The sequence below is a fragment of the Sphaerodactylus townsendi genome, linkage group LG11 (genome assembly GCF_021028975.2).
Source record: "Sphaerodactylus townsendi isolate TG3544 linkage group LG11, MPM_Stown_v2.3, whole genome shotgun sequence".
In the NCBI taxonomy this organism is placed as follows: domain Eukaryota; kingdom Metazoa; phylum Chordata; class Lepidosauria; order Squamata; family Sphaerodactylidae; genus Sphaerodactylus; species Sphaerodactylus townsendi.
The window spans coordinates 29,123,711-29,140,269 of record NC_059435.1 but is presented as its reverse complement, the minus strand read 5'-3'; the positions used below and the strand labels follow the sequence as shown (position 1 = coordinate 29,140,269).

Genomic DNA, 16,559 nt, shown 5'->3' with positions numbered 1-16,559 from the left:
AAGGTTGTAGTGTTTTCAAAATCCTGGAAGCCATCTCGTTGGGTGCTAGGAAGATACAGTGGAACAGGGTCAAATGTTTTAAATATTTAGGAGTGCACCTCCATTATAGAGGGGGGTTGGGCCAGCCACAGAGACCATGCTGTTACAAACTCCATGGTCAGTGTATCCAGCAATCCTACTGCTTCCATAACACGGGCCCTCCACTTGTGCCTGCAGCATTAAAAGTCTTTAACCCCAAGTTGGCACAGCAACTATTATATGGAGTTCCACTTTGGATAGGCTCCTGGTCCAACACAGCTGAGCTTGTACAATCTCGCTTCTTATTTAAACTTTTGGGCATGCCTCACTGCTGCCTTACTTCACCCTGTGCCTCTCAAACGGGCAACATCTCTTAGAGACAAGAGCATGGCTTGCCACGCTCAAATATTGGCCTGCGCATCTGTTTCAACCGCGATGCAGCCTCCTTGTCATATAAAGCCCTCAAGACTTCTTGTCACTTTCGGAATGGTGGGGCGTTATAGAAACAAAAATCAACAAATTAGGCTACTCTTTGGATTATCTGGCCATGCTACCTTCTAAAGAGACTTTCCAGCTTCTGAGGAGAAGGTTGTTTGACCAGGAACGTCGAACCCTATTCGAAAAGGCTTCCAGGACTTGCTCTCCTTTAGCTCTAGGCATCACCTACACTGGTAATAAGGGGCTCAATACCTGCACCAGATAACCGTGCTCCAGGCTCCGTAGAGCAATGATGCTGGCCCGTTGCAATGCCCTTCCATCAGCCGTATCGACAGGGAGATACATTAAAACCCCTTACCACCTAAGGCTATGCATATGCAATGGGAACTGTGTAGACTCTATAGATCATATTCTACTTTATTGTCCACTTTACACAGGACCTAGAGTCAAACACCTGTCACCTCTGCTACTCAAAAAAGAGTATGCATCTGACTTGCAAAAGATCACCTTTCTGTTGGACAGCTCCAGTAGTGATGTAAACGATGCAGTCACCAAATTTTTGGACCTGTATATAAAACAACGCTTTAGGAGCAGATCCTGAACATCAGCCTTCTCTACCTGTCCATTTATTTTAGCTTCCCTCTATTGGGTTAAGTGGATCTATGTATATAATGTTGTAATGCCATTAAAGGTTCTTTGTTTGTTTGTTTAGTGAAAAGACTATCCAGAAATCATTGGAGGAAACATTTTATTTCCTGCCTCAAAATATTTTATGTTGGTTGTACAGAAAGGGCCTCTTTCTCACCAGAGGTCACATTGTTATCTTACTATTCCTCCAAGGGCAGCAGAGTTCTCCCGTCCCCTGATTGGGCCAGAGAAATCAGAGAAAACCAGAGAGGAGGTTGGGATGAAATCCAAGACAGATTTGCCCAGCTTCCCCCCAGTTCAATAGGAACTAGGAAACAGGTTTTCTTCCCCACCAATCATAGCAGAAGGGCTTCAGTAGGATGTTGAACTAGGCAGATCTCTCCCACATCTACCAGAACAGGAAGACGATTCTTTTGTCTCATGACCAGAATGGGGAAGGGGGCTCCCTAATAATTACTGCTTGCCAATTCAGACCAAGGCTGTCTCATTTATTCCTAATAAATAGAATGCAAAGGATCTGATCTTTGACAAGTAGCTGTGGATGCAGTTCCGTTGCTAGCGAGAGCCTGCAGCTGGAACATAGAAGAGCCAAGTTCACTCGACTTATCTCAGGGTTGTAACCCAGGAACACAATGACACGCACACCTGACTCAGCAAGCACCCAAGGGGAAGGGGGATTCCCTTTACATTTTCTAAGACCGTTTCAGCTGGTCCTCCTATGCCCTCTAGTGCCAGATCACTCAAAAAGCAGCTTCCAGTAAGTTTCTCCTTGCTAAATGAACAATCTTTCTCCTATATTGTCACCATTCACCCATCTTCACAAGGGTTGCATTAATTCTGCATTTTACATCTGACCTTCTTTTAGAAATAAGAACACAGACCTTGGATGAACACTCCCCCCCCACACACACACACACCTTCTACACTGGCTGCCCAGACAGAAAACCCAATGCAGCAATAATTTCCTAGGAGTATTGTGTGCACCTTTTTTGTGGGACAAGTTAGCTGGTCCATTGTGGGACAAGTTAGTTGGTCCATTGTGAACTTTAAAGGACATTGACCAAATGAAATGGTTTCCTGCCACTAAAATGCTGATGGAGGAAATGTCACCAAAACTGTAACACTCGCGAAACAGCTTTGATCATTTTGGCTACATACATAATGAATCAGGATTTGACACTTTCCACCCTGAAAGGGTTCTGCTTTTGTTTTCTGCTTTAAAGTAGAAATGCAATTAGTTAATGACTGTACACTCAAAAAGGCTTTGCCTGTAGAATCTGACTCACAGGAACCTGTTGAACATACATCTTGCCTTCTAGCAAGACAGGCCAATTCCCTATTATCCTGGCAGCAATAGCTATCTGGGCAGAAAAAAGTCTTTCCCTGTCACATTCTACCTGAGATCCTTTTAACTGGGGATGCCAGGGACTGAAGCTGGAACATACTGCATACAAAGTTGATTCTCTACCACTGAGTTCCACTACCCCAACCCATTATCGGTGATCCTTTCCTTTGAAGGTCCCAGGAACTGTCTGTACCTAAACTTGCACAAGCCAAGCAGGGGCTCTACCACTCAGCCCCAGCCCTTCTATTGCAAGCACAGAGCCTCAGATGGAAAAGCAGCGGCTAAATTAGAATTCCACAGAGGAGCTATCGCAGTTTCTAAATTACAGGGGCTGGGAATGGTATTTTTGGATTTTTGATTTGGCCATTCTATTCACCCACAGGCGCTGCTGGCCTGCTTCATTCTTTCGAAGACAACCCAGCAATAACAAAAACAGTGTTCTTAAAATATATGACATAAATACAGGTTTAGCTGCTCATTTGAAAGTCCGCTTGATGAAGGAACGGAGAGGTCAAATTCTGTAGTCTTGGTTACAGGACCATGATTAATGGGAAACGCAAAACTGTAATAATAAGAGCCCTATCAACTATGCATATTTCAATGAATAATCCAATTCCCAGATCAAGTATCTTATCCATCAACCACCCACACACAGGAAGCTGGAGATTACTTCTGAAAGTTTTGCAACTTGTGGCAGCCATTTGCCGCAGGCTGGGAGAAGCGTCACCATAACCATCAAAAGAGCTCCTAGCCATTGCCGTTTGGATCCACACATATACATGGCTACTCAATAGCAGTTTTCCCATGGGGTCCTGCACATTAGGGGGAAAAATAAAGTATACCACCCCACCCCAAATGACAGTAATCCAAATTGCCTGACAACTCTTTTAAGTTAGCTGTTGTGGGTTTTCCAAAGTGTGTGACTGTGGTCTGGCAGCTTTTGCTAGGAGCAAATTGATTCTGACTGTGAATGCCGTTGACAGTGCATCAAACCTTCGAACAGTTGTTATTTATACACTGGTTTTAGTTTACGAAAATGTTCTGTTAACCTAATTTTGCTGGAAAACTTTGATTTGCACTCTGATAATCTCTGTGCCAACACAGCTCCTGGCTAACCTACACTGGAAATGTACCAGGTGGCCCTCTGTGTAGCAGAGGTGCCAAAAGCTTTGGAGGATGGCTGGAGTGGTTGCCCATGACCCCAGCTACATCAGAGCCCACTGCTGCATGCTACGTTTGCGTAAATCCACAAAAACAGGGTAATCTCAAGGATGTAACTACTCTTTCATAAATTATAGATTTCATGTTTGGTACAATATTAAGTATCCAGATCCTCTTTGCTTTCTTCTTAAATAATGTTTCAAATTCACGAGTCAGTAGAGATGCATGTCTCTCCAATGAATGGAGGTGCTTTCTTCCATCAGAAGAAGCCTCTCCTGGAATGAGATGCTCCGACTATTGCTTTGTCATGAGAAAAGCCTCTTTCTGCTGGAAGAAAGGCAGCATGGCACAGTGGATACAGTGCTGAGACTAGGATCCTGGAAGACCTGGATTCAAATCCTCACTTCTACTATGGAATCTTGCTGGGTGACTCTCACCCTGGCCAACCTCATAGGGTTGCTGTTGTGAGAAAGCTGATGGTGTTCTAAGCTGCTTTGAATCCCAACTGGGGAGAAAATTAGGCTACAAATAAATGAATGTAAATGCCATCACCAGGACAGATCTGTAGGATCCAGCTCAATAGTTAGTCCTTGGGGCACAGGTGTCAAACTCGCGGCCCTCCAAATGTTATGGACTACAGTTCCGATCATCCCCTGCCAGCATCATGCTGGCAGGGGATGATGTGAACTGTAGTCCATAACATCTGGAGGCCGTGAGTATGACACCTATGCCTTAGGGTGCCAGCTCTGGGTCAGGAAATACTTGGAGGTGGAGGGGAGTGAGTGTGGGGTGGCATGCAAGGGAGGGGAGGGAAGTCTGAAGGGGTGGGGTTTGGTGAGGGGAGGGACTTCAGCAGGATAAAGCAACCATGTTTTCCAGGTAAACTCTAAGTTAAATAAAATTTAAAAATCTGTCACCTAAAGATCAGTGGTTATCCCAGGAGTTCTCTGGAGTTTGGCAACCCTCTCTGTCCTACCCATCACATTGTTTTCCTCTAAAGAATTTTGGACAACCTGTGGTGTAGGCTAGGGTGTTTATGTCTTTTGCCCAAACCCATCCAAGTAAACTTTATAGCTGTGTGGCGATTTTAATTTCTCTCTTCCACATCAATGCCCAAGACAGCAGATAGGCTTGAAAGTCTGTGTGTGCCAGGTTGTATCTCAGTGTTCTATTCAAGTAAATAGGGAGACTTAAAGGAACCTTTCTCTGGTGGAAATGCCTCTTTTGCTGGGGGAAGGCTGCACCCTCAGTGGAGTGGAGTGATAGGGCACAATTCAATATCAGGTGCAATCTACGGGAGTGGAGAAAAGAACAGCATGGGAACTTCAGCATCCTGCATAGCACTCTATTAAAAAGTAGCAAGGTCCACACCAACAACTCAACAACAGGATGAATGGCAGAACTAAACCTTTGAAACTGCTGCATCTGAGTAGGGCTTAAAAAGGTAATTAGATGACCATCTCTTAAAACCTTAAACCAGTCAGTATGAAACAGAAAGGTGGGATATCTTCCAGGTGTTGTTCAGCAGAGAGGGAAATGCAGGAGTTTCAAAGGAAGACGAGCCTTTGTCCATCTGGTCAATGCACAAATGCGGATACTTCACACAGAACTGGCTGCTGGCTGATTCTCATCTCCAAGTATCACACCAGTTCCAAGCTGTGGACAATGCCTGTGTTGCACCAGTTAAAGAAATAGTGCCAGATAGTGAGGTTTAGTATTTGCTATCTGAGCAGTGACCAAGAGACCCAGTTGCTCAAGTCCAATCCTGGATTTCCCTGATATGCTTAAATAAGGGGCATCACCAATGGCAATATTGGGCCAAAACTCCCTGCATTCTTGAAGCCTGCAAAATCATCCACATTTTCTAACTTGGGTATTACATTCCTCCTCTACCAACAAATGTAGAACACAGAGAAAGATTTTTTTTTTTACCACTCACCTCATTTGGGAGTCTATAGCACATGCTGCTAAATGCCATGGTCTTTTTCTTATGATAATTGCCACAATTAAGGTATAGCCTTCTTTGCATTTTAAGGAAATCCATAGGTATCAAGTGTAGCCAGATTGTGAGTTTATACAGATGAGCCTGTTGTCTCCTCTGCACTGATACTGGGTTTGGAAGCAGTATCTGCAAGAACCAGAGCTAGACAAGACTTGATGTAGCACTACTTTAGGCAACAACACACTTGTCTAGAATTCCTTCGGGGACGGGGCGGGATAGAAATTTGAAACATAAATAAATAAAATAAATAAATTATACAAAACAAGAGAACAGTGTGAATTCACTGGGCATTAGGCTTGGTAGTTTCAGAGCAGGAGAAGGAGGAGTTTGGAGTGGTACCCTGCTTTTCTCAACCATAAGAAGTCTCAAAACAGCTTACAAACTCTTTCCCTTCCTATTCTGCAACCGACACTTCGTGAGGCAGGTGGGGCCGAAAGTGTTCTGAGAGAACTGTGACTAGCCCAAGGTCACCCAGAAGGCTGAATATGGAAGAGCAAGGAAATAAACCCGGTTCACCAAATCTGTCTGTTACTCAAGTATCACACCATGATGATTCTCCAAATGTTTAGAAATTTGGGGGTATAAAAGGAGAGGGTGGGTTTGAGGGAAGGGATGAACCTCAGTGGGATAGAATGCTTTAGGGCAGGGGTAGGGAACCTGCGGCTCTCCAGATGTTCAGGAACTACAATTCCCATCAGCCTCTGTCAGCATGGCCAATTGGCCATGCTGGTAGGGGCTGATGGGAATTGTAGTTCCTGAACATCTGGAGAGTCGCAGGTTCCCTACCCCTGCTTTAGGGTATACCCTCCAGAGCAGCCATTTTCTTTTTCATCTGGAGATCAGTTGTCATTTTAGGGAATTTCCATTGGCAGCCCTATGCATTCCGCCCATGAACCACCTTGTTTCTGTTGTAAACAGGGTGGAAACTGCACTGTCGGAACAATCAGAAGTGATGTCTCAGTGGGCCAATGTTGCCAATGGACTAGGACAGTGATGGCGAACCTTTTTGAGACCGAGTGCCCAAACTGCAACCCAAAACCCACTTATTTATCACAAAGTGCCAACATGGCAATTTAACCTGAATACTGAGGTTTTAGTATAGAAAAAATGGTTGGCTCCAAGGCGCACATTACTCAGGAGTAAGCTTGGTAGTAGTCAGTGGCTTTGCTTTGAAGCAACTGTGCAACACTTTGAACAGGTGAATCACAACCCTAGGAGGGTTTACGCAGAAGCAAGCCCCATTGCCAGCAACAGAGCTTACTCCTAGGTAAAGGATCATGCTTTAGTTCTTCCCATGAAAATCAGTGGGGTTTAATAGCGCTTAACAGGATTATCTACATTGCTTCTCCTTAGGTTTAATGCTAATAATCTCCCTGGAAAAATTACAGTATTATCACATGACGAACTCTGTGCACGCGTGCCCACAGAGAGGGCTCTGAGTGCCACCTCTGGCACCCGTGCCATAGGTTCGCCACCACTGGACTAGGAGAAATATGACCAGGCTTACTGCTATGCCTTTAACAACAGGTGGAAATGCAGAAATCAGCACAGGTGAATATTTTCCAGGAAAAAGAGAAACATTATCACTGGCCAGATGCTACAGATCTAGCTACTGCTAAAGGCAGAACAACGGGTACAGCTTAGAAGCTGGTGATCCCCACATGGAGCTACACAATCTCTTTTACAAGAGACCTTTTTACAGGAGCCTTGAGCTGGACCAAGACAGTGTAGTATGCAGGAATGTGTCAGTATATAATGATCTCAGTTTGCATTTCTAAATGAATGAAAGCAAGCCACCTGGTTAAACAGCCTTAACTGTATGTGCTGTGCATGTATTTTGGTACATATAATTCATGGGGGTTAGCTGAGAAACCTCCATCCTAGAAAAATGGCTGAATAAGTTCTGTCTCTTTCTGTTCCAAAAGTTGCTTAAATCGCCAAGAATTAAAACACTTGTTCATTTTGGGTGACTATCCAACAGTGAACCAGAGCTGATGAGCTCAGTGTCTACAGACCCTCACCCATCTCCCCAGAACTGAACCTCCACAAGCCACATTCTTTCAGAACCACAGCAAACAGCTCTAAGTTCCTACAAAACTTTCTCTTGCCTGTACATTCCCAGGTGGAGAATCAACAGGACAGTTGATACTTTATTTAATCAATGTGCAAAAGCCATCTCTAACAGAGGATTTCCAGGCACAGAAGAAAATCAGGAACAAAATCAGCATCTCCCTTGCTAAAAGGCTTCTGTCTATAAAATGGTGACAGAACTCCTGAGGATTGGGGAGGCAAGGAATCTTTTGTCACCCTTCTCAAAGACACAAGTTCACTGTTGAAACACTCCTCCATTTAGACATGTGAAATGTTCTGCTATAAGCAGACAAGGGCCATTGTTCCTTTAATAGCACTGTCAAAAATACATAGAACGAAATAAGAAAGCTATCTTCTCATACTTGTGCAGCCCAATCCATATTTATCTATACCAAAGGAATTTCTACAGTATACTATATAGGAACTCAGGAGCCCCACGGTGCAGTGTAGGAAGCTGCATACTGCACTTAAAGCTCTGCTCGTGACCTGAGTTCGATCCTGAGAAAAGTTGGTTTCAGGTAGCCAGCTCAAGGCTGACTCAGTCATCCATCCTTCCGGGGTTGGTAAAACAGTCAAGTACCCAGCTCACTGAGGGTACAGTGTAGACAACTGGGAAGGGAATGGCAAACTACTCTGTAAACAGAGTCTGCCTCGTAAATAGCATGATGTGATGTCACCCGTGGATCAGTAATGACCAGTGCTTGCATAGGAGACTACCTTTAGTACCATAGGAACTCATTACCTTAATCTTTAGAGGCAATAATTTATCAGCTGTAATTAGACCAGTTTCTAACTGTAATTTATCAGCTGTTTCTAACTGTAATTTATCAGCTGTAATTAGACCAGTTTCTAAACTGTAATTAGACCAGTTTCTAACTACAATCTAACTGGACTTATAGTTCTGCTTCTAGGGATCCCCCATCCTATGGAGGTTCTATCCGACATTTCAGATATCATGCAAAATTGTTTTCTCTTTTCAATGGCTACAATGTTCCCTTTCTTAATTTATGTTTAGCCAATGATGAGGCTGACACATTGCGGAGAAAAAGGGGTCAATCTACAATGTGCCATACAATTCAAGACTCATATTTAAACATTCAGTAGATTTATTAGAATTCCAGCTATTCAAGGCAGAGTTGCACCCTTCTAAGTCCATTGAAGTCAACCAGCTTAGAAGGGTATAACTCTATTTAGGATTGCACAGCTGCCTGTTATCAGAGCCGAGAGTCTCATGCTACAGTTCCAAACGTGTTAGTCAAGATCCAATACCCGTCTAAACCCACAAACCCCAATTAAATCAAATGTCCAGAGGATTCATTGCCCTGTATTAAATAGTCACTATCAATGACTATCAAAGGTTCGACTGCAATAGTGAGTTTTGTGCCATGAAGGATCGGGGTCTCAGAACATCTATCAACATATAAGTTTGGTTAGTGAACAAACAGATTCATTTCCATTAGCAGCAATGTTAATGGTTTTACATCTGACTCTGATTCATTGGTCTATATGGCTTTAAAACAGGAGCCTGTCAAATGAATTCAGAATTTTTGTTAAGCAAGTCAGAGAGGCATTTCTAAGAGTGGTTCTAGTGCAAAGCTATTCAATCCAGTTTGTGGGGTACATTTAAAGCCAGATACATAATAAACCACAGATATTACCTTGTGATATTTAAAGCCAGCTACATAACGAGCCACAGATATTACCTAAAACACGCTGTGCCCCCTGTTGATATTAATACAGGATCTGCTTTATGAAGACTAACAATGTGAGCAGGCTACTCCCAGTTCACCAATGCAAAATAATAGCTTCCCTTTCTTTGGAGCCATAAGATCAAATCTATACAAAACTGCAAGTCATGCTTTAATAGGAGTGTGGTGCGCTTTTGGGTTTAACCTACCGTGCCTAAAATTAATCACATGGTTTCCTTTTTCTTGGGTAGGCAAACAACATTTTTCGAAGAAAGATTACACATCAGTCCTACACTGCCGGGTTGCAAATGTTATGCCGTGCCAAGGCTAATGTGGAACCCACAATGAAGGACTGTGAACGTAGAAAACAAAAATGGACATGAAGCCAATTTTATCTAAAGTATCTTGAATTTCTAAAAGGAAACTTTCTAGAGAACACAGATATGCATCACTGCTTTTTCCACAGTATTGCAATGAACTACAAGAACTGGATGTTACCAAGAAAGGAAACAAAAATATGTATAAGCAAAGGGGGAGGGGAGATGGAGAAACTTCACCATGTTACTATATTCAACAGCAGCAATCTATCGAAAGAGGAGGTGAAGTTTTCATCCATTAACACCATAAACTGATATACCAATTATTTGGAACTTTTAGGATATCCCTGCCTGGCCAGCCCATAAGAACCACATTGATCTGGAAGTCAAATGAGCTTAGCGTGTTCTTTTGACTTTGTTATCCCAGATACATGAGCTCTTCCATCTGGACACATCTGGATGGTCCATAGGTGAACTGGCTATCCCAGATCATTGCCTGGATGGGAGAAATCCTGACAACCCAAGAAACAATTCCTTGAACCTTGTGAAGGCATCCTTCCTGACTCAGACACAAAGTTGATCTGGTCTTTTGCCCCATCATTATTCAGAAAAGCACAGGAGAGCATCTGGTACTCCAGTTCCGATAGTGTTCATCCACGCTCAAATTTGTCCTCCCCCGAAAAAGGTTTATGCCTTGGGTTTTTTTAAAAAAAATGGTAGTTTTTGCGCGGCTGTAAGGATATTTTGAGATTCACTAAAAGGGTGCATGGGCACTACAGCTTACGGTAGCCATTCTGAAATTACTACTCAGAGGCAAGATCCATTGAATGAGATGCATTTTTATATTGGAGTATTATTTCAGAGTGTCTGTAAAGAGATTCCTATCACCCACAAAATGTATTTGAAGCTGCAGTCCTATACACTTGGGAGGAAGCCTCAGAACACAGTCGGAGAGGCATTTGATTGAAACATGACGCTGGCCATGTGAGAGGAACACTGCAGCAACGCTGGCTCATCTAAAGCAGGCCATTAGTCTCTACACAAGTAGCAATAGCATGCCTGTGTGGGATCTACTATGCTGATTACAAATGCATAAGCAAAGCAGTCCTAGTTAAATAAGGTAATGGATATGGAGCAAGGCACAGATACAGTTCTTCTGACAAGCCTGGCATTATATTTAATTGCATCTTCTACATAAGCATGGGGCTGCACCTCGATTCTTTGAATCTTTTGTCTGTTTCCGCCTCTTTGGCAGGGAGTTCCAAAGATCACCAATTACTGCACAACTGATCTTCAAGTTCCTGTAAGGCTTCTGAATTAGGCAAATTCTCTTTCCCACACTTCCTCACTATCCCAAGCTGGATTTTTAAAAATCTAATCAAACAATGCACATTAAATGAGGTGCTTAAGTGGTGTGCATGGTCATTATCACGCATTTACGAAGTCCCATTTTTTTTATATCTGTGACTACTATCCACAACCAATAACACAATCCACGTAACACCTTTTATTATGTCCAACTTGAATGACACAAACCAGTGTGCAGGCTTCGACTTTAGAGCTTTAGAGCTCTTGATCAGGTTGATGAAGAGTTCTGGTGATGGGTAAAAACTTGCACACTGTTTTGTGTCATTTTGGTTGGTCCCCAGAGAAAATATCACACGAATTATGCTCTTGTTTTTTGTTTCCAAAGTAGCACAGCTGCCAACAACTCCTTTCCACTGTGAGTGCTAGTTGCTGTGAATGAAAGGGAAAATACATATTTCTAAAAATGAATGTATGAAGCAACATGTACATTCTACAGAAACCCAGTTTTGTCTTGCCTTTTCATTTCATTTGGAGACATTTGCTCACCTTCCCTGATGCCCAATATAACTAGGAGAAGCAGGCGACCAGCTCCCCATCGCCTCTGTGCAGGCCAGCCAAAAGCAATGCTCTTTCCCCACTGCTGAACTGGCCGGGCATTTCCATCTCCCTGCCTAACCACTGGAGATTAAAGGGGGAGCCCTGAAGTTCAATACAAGATTCTCATTTCTCTTCAATAACAGGAAAGGAAGTTTCTGGACATTTGCATGCAGCACTAAAAGCTTCCATCCTATCCACTTACTTGAAAGCAACTCCCATTATGCTCAGTAGGATTTACTCTGGAGTAAATACAGCTAAGTTCAATGAAGCACAAAGGACGCATGAGCCTCTCACGTTCTTAGTGCATGGCACACTGATGTGGATAATACAGGAAAGGTTGCAAGAAAAAAACCCCAAACATTTACTTTAACCTCAATTTAAAAGTCTGCTGGACTATACCTTGCATGTAAAAAGGCACATACTCAAGGGAAGTCTATATTTCATATGCAGATAGCTGAATTTTCCTCAGGAATGGAAAACTGAGAGTTTTTGCATGATTCTTACAAGAACTAATCCCCCCCCTTTCAACTGCATTCCTTGTAAATTCCATTGATTCTAATTAGTGCCCCATTTGAAGTCTTTCAGAACACAGCCCTGAAAATTTCAGAACCTTGGGTGCTGTGTGGTTTCCGGGCTGTATGGCCGTGTTCTAGCAGCATTCTCTCCTGACGTTTCGCCTGCATCTGTGGCTGGCATCTTCAGAGGAACATTTACTTTAACTATCTATTATTTAACTATCTATTATTTATTTATCTATCTATTTAACTATTTAACTATCTGAAGATGCCAGCCACAGATGCAGGCGAAACGTCAGGAGAGAATGCTGCTAGAACACGGCCATACAGCCCGGAAACCACACAGCACCCAAGTGATTCCGGCCGTGAAAGCCTTCGACAATACAATTTCAGAACCATTCACAACAATGATGCATACACACACCCTGTGATCTCCCTTTAGCTACTCCCAATATGGACTTACAATCTTTTTTATTGTCCTGTGGCTATTACGCAAACACGCTAAATGTTTTAGGTCACTTTTTATTTATGCATAAGCTGTTCTCCCAAAAGCATGTGAGCATTTTATTTTAAAACTAGGAATGAATTGATGCCAGGTAAACAAATAGCATGCAGATCTTTTTTAGGAATTGCATCAGTTATTGAATAGGGCCAAAGGCAAAATATCTTCCTGTTCACACACTTCTCTTCCCCCCACCTTTCTGGCAAACATGTCATGCAATAAATGAAAACCAGAAGGAACTCCGTTACTATCTATATCTGTAGCTTTTCGTAGCTTTAAACACAAAATATCCTCCCTCCATCCTACAAACTACTGTGCTATTCTGTCCTGCATACAGAGTGGGAGATTAAAAAACACAACACAGAAAGTAATCCAAATCTACAGAGTAACTGCATTTATTTGAACCCACTTCTTTTGGTACACAGCAAACCACCATTTGCACTTCTGATTGCAAAAATCATCAAAACTATTTTCAAATTCAGGGATGATCAGTGTTGTGTTGGAAAGGGGAATAGCAGATATCTGAATTGTCCCAAAAGATGTGTTGGGATTTCCTAGTGAGTTTCCAGAGACTGAAGACGGGTGGGTCAGTAGCCTGGAATCTGTGGGTGCTGAACAGAGCCCAACTCAAGGGAGACAGAAAGGCTTCACTTCCAGAAAAGCAGAAGATGCATCCCAAGGAAAGAAAAGTTCCTTGTTGGTGGTGGGTGCTTTTCACAGAAAAGTTTGTGAAATAGCCCAAGTAACAAGAGGACCCTCAGATAGTTAGGAAAGGGAAAGGGAAATTTGTTGAACTTGGAATACTTGAAGAAGCCTACCAAGGAATGTGGAATATCAACGTTTTGAATTAATAAAACAAATAAAATTGTAATTTCTTTTCCCAACGTGTCTCACCAATGTGGGCATCTGTTCTTCGAGGCTGCTCTCCGCAATCACTTCCCTTATTTCCATGCCTTCCCCCTGCACCATTTTAACTAAAGTGTGAACTGGTAATAGCTAGGCAGAGAGTGTACATGCCCAAATATTGCCCCAGCTTGCAGGAAACCTGACAGTCACTCGCCAAAGCAGCCACTGGTCAACCCATTCCCAAGAGAAAGGGACTCCTGCGATTGATCTCTCTGAAATGGATTGAAGGGAGCACCTGAGATCACTTCTAGCAAAGACAGAGCCCCTCTGTGCCATCCTCCCCGCCCAAGAACCAAAAAGGTTTCACCCATGCAAACTTCCCATGTGAAATCCCCTTAACAGCTGGCTACTTATAAGAACCCTTCTTCAGTGGGGGAGAACTAGTGAAAGGGGGGGGGAGGGTTGAAAATGATTAAAAAGAAAAGCCGCTGCTCTTTCAAGGAAAACCACCCAAAGTTCCCCTTCATACTTTGGAGAGAGAGAGAGACCCTCCCAGCTGTTCCAGAGGTGCCCTTACCTGAGCAACCGATCTGAAGGAAGGGTGCGCCCAGGAGCGGCTGGGACTGCGACGAAGGGGCTCCCGGCTCGGCTCTTTAAATCCCCCCTTCCAGCTGGTCCAGCAAGGGCGCGCGGTGGAAGGGCTGCCGGCACCGGAGGCGCTTCATCCCACCCGAAAGCCCGGCTCCATCTTCAGCGCTCGGGAGAAAGGAGGGATCTGGCTCCTCTCGCCGCTGACAGACGGACTGCAGAGCAGAAGTGGGAGGTTTGGGGCTGGCGGGGGGCGGGGAGGCAAAGGGTGTGGGGAGGAGAGAGGCAGCTCACGCAAGGAGAGATCCCCACCTCTGAAGCGCCCGGGAGCTTTGCGCTCTGGAGGAGGCAGCTGCTGGGCACAGAAGCCCCACGCGCGCGCCCCCTGCAGGTTCCCAGCAGTAGTGCGCTGGCTCCGAGGAAAGGTGCTTCCCAACCCCCCCACGGCAAGCCCCCCCCCTCAACCCGGAGCTCCCTGGGGGCCGTTTGGCCAGTGAATAGACAGGTCTGTCTAATGAAAGTTCGTTCAATGGCGGCGACCGCTATCGCCTACTTAAGGAGCTGTCCAACAGATGTAGCTTAGTTAAGGAGCTGTCCAGCTGCCATTGTGCTTTCCATGTGTTCGGATCGGGGTTCACGGGCACATGCTCGCTTTTGCTCTGCTTTGGATGCTTTTTACAACAACTCGCCCTGGTGAGCGACGAAGCAGGTCCGCTTGTAGTAAGTCTCTTTTTACTCAGGAGGGCTTCTTCCCAGGAGAGGGTTCTTTGCATTCCATTGCCTGGACCTCTGATGGAGAAGGCGCTTCAGCATTTGGACGGGAAATTCCACTTGTTTCATGTGGCAGTCCCAGGGCCGGATCTAGGAGGGGTGAGGGGGGTGGGGGGCTTCCCCAAACAGTCCAATTTTCCACTTTGGGAAAAAGGGGGACAAGAACAGAGGGCCTGTTCATAAGTCACTTCTGACTTATGAATCAATAACCTGCAAGACATTCTCTCATGAACAGCCTTGCTCAGATCATGCAAACTGGGGGCCAAAGCTTCTCTTACTTAGTCAGTCCATCTCATGGGCGTCTTCCTTTTTTTCATACTGTCTTCAACATTTCCTAGCATTATTGATTTTTCCAGTGAGTCTTTTCCACTGACCAAAGTACAGTAGCTTCAGTTCAGTCATTTTAGCTTCTAGCTGCATAATTACCCAAGAAAGTTTTTCTTTCTCAGGATATACTTTCTCAGGATGTGAAGGAGCATGAGGCACGTTTGGTGCTTCCCGTGTCAAAACGATGGTAGCTGTATTTTTGAAAATGTCTTGGAAAAAGCTGAAAAACTTTCTGTTTGGGTTGGGTTTTTGTGTGCAGAGAGATTGAGGGAATATTCAAACACAATAGATAAAATAGTGTAACTATTCATTAACAGTTCATAGAAATCAGCATAACTTATTCTATCATATAAAAGAGTTGTTGATTGTGTAGATCGATTATATATGCATATATAAAGAAAAATGTATACGGTGTATGGGGACATCATTTTGTACTATTGCCCCCCTTCAAAAAAATGTAGATCCAACCCTGGGCACTCGGTTATCCCCCACTTTTTTTTCTATAGCAATATAAGAACTCCAGCCAAGTTTCTTCTAACCATACACACATCCTAGACCAATTCCAAAGCTCCCAATGGCCAGGGATGGTGCTGCTGCCACAGGGCCATGCCATCTGCAAATGGTGTTCAGGTGGTGCAGGCAGCAAAAGGAGGGGGGGGAAACAGCCACTTCATAGTGTTAAATGGACCTATCCCCCCCCCCCCCACAAAGGGTGATGTAAATCCAGCAGTGGTGCACCCTGTTTGAAAGGCTGGTGGAAGTCAACTAAGGTCTGCTCCATTCCTGGAATGCCCCCAGCTGCACTGGTGTATCGCCCTGCACTGGTGGGGCTGGGAACTGGTGGCCACTTCCAGGGTTGGGTACCACTGAGCTGTGCAGCTCCTGGCTGCCTGTGTATATGCACTTTCCACTGGCACATTGGCCACTTACACTGGTGAGGTGAGCACCCATGTTGGTGCAAGGTTGCTCCAGCTGCAAAGGTGAGTTGACCCCTCCATCTGGATTGGGCTGCCTATTGTTTAGTGAAAGCCACTTCTAATTGGCCTGTTATTTCAGGGAAGTTCATGAAGGGTGTTTTTGAGACTATTTGTGTACTAACTTTCAGATCCAACATGTTGGCCAACTCCAGCCAAGGAGACTCAGGTTCAAATTCCCATTCTACTATTGAACTTGGGGATCTTATAGGGGTTTTGTGAGGATATCATGTAGAACAACATATGCTATCCTGGGCTACTTGGAGGAAACGGGCGTAAAATAGGGCTGCCAAAAATGGATTGGAAAAATTCACTGAAATTTGGAGGCGGAGCCTGGGAAAGGTAAAGTGAGGTTTGGGGTGGGTGGGGAAGGAAGGAGGGGGAAGAGAAGGGACCTCAGCAGAGTATAATGCCATAAAGTCC

At 44.2% G+C, this 16,559-nt stretch overlaps 1 protein-coding gene across 1 annotated transcript in view; it reads right to left on the bottom strand.

The window, feature by feature from the left end:
• The window catches only part of CPNE4 (copine 4), a 227,663-nt gene extending 213,296 nt beyond the window's left edge, over positions 1–14,367 (bottom strand). Inside the window, exon 1 of the mRNA XM_048511205.1 lies at positions 14,054–14,367. The gene's annotated coding sequence lies outside the window, so the exon portion shown is untranslated. The remainder of the gene's footprint in view (positions 1–14,053) is intronic.
• Between the last annotated feature and the right edge of the window lie 2,192 nt (positions 14,368–16,559).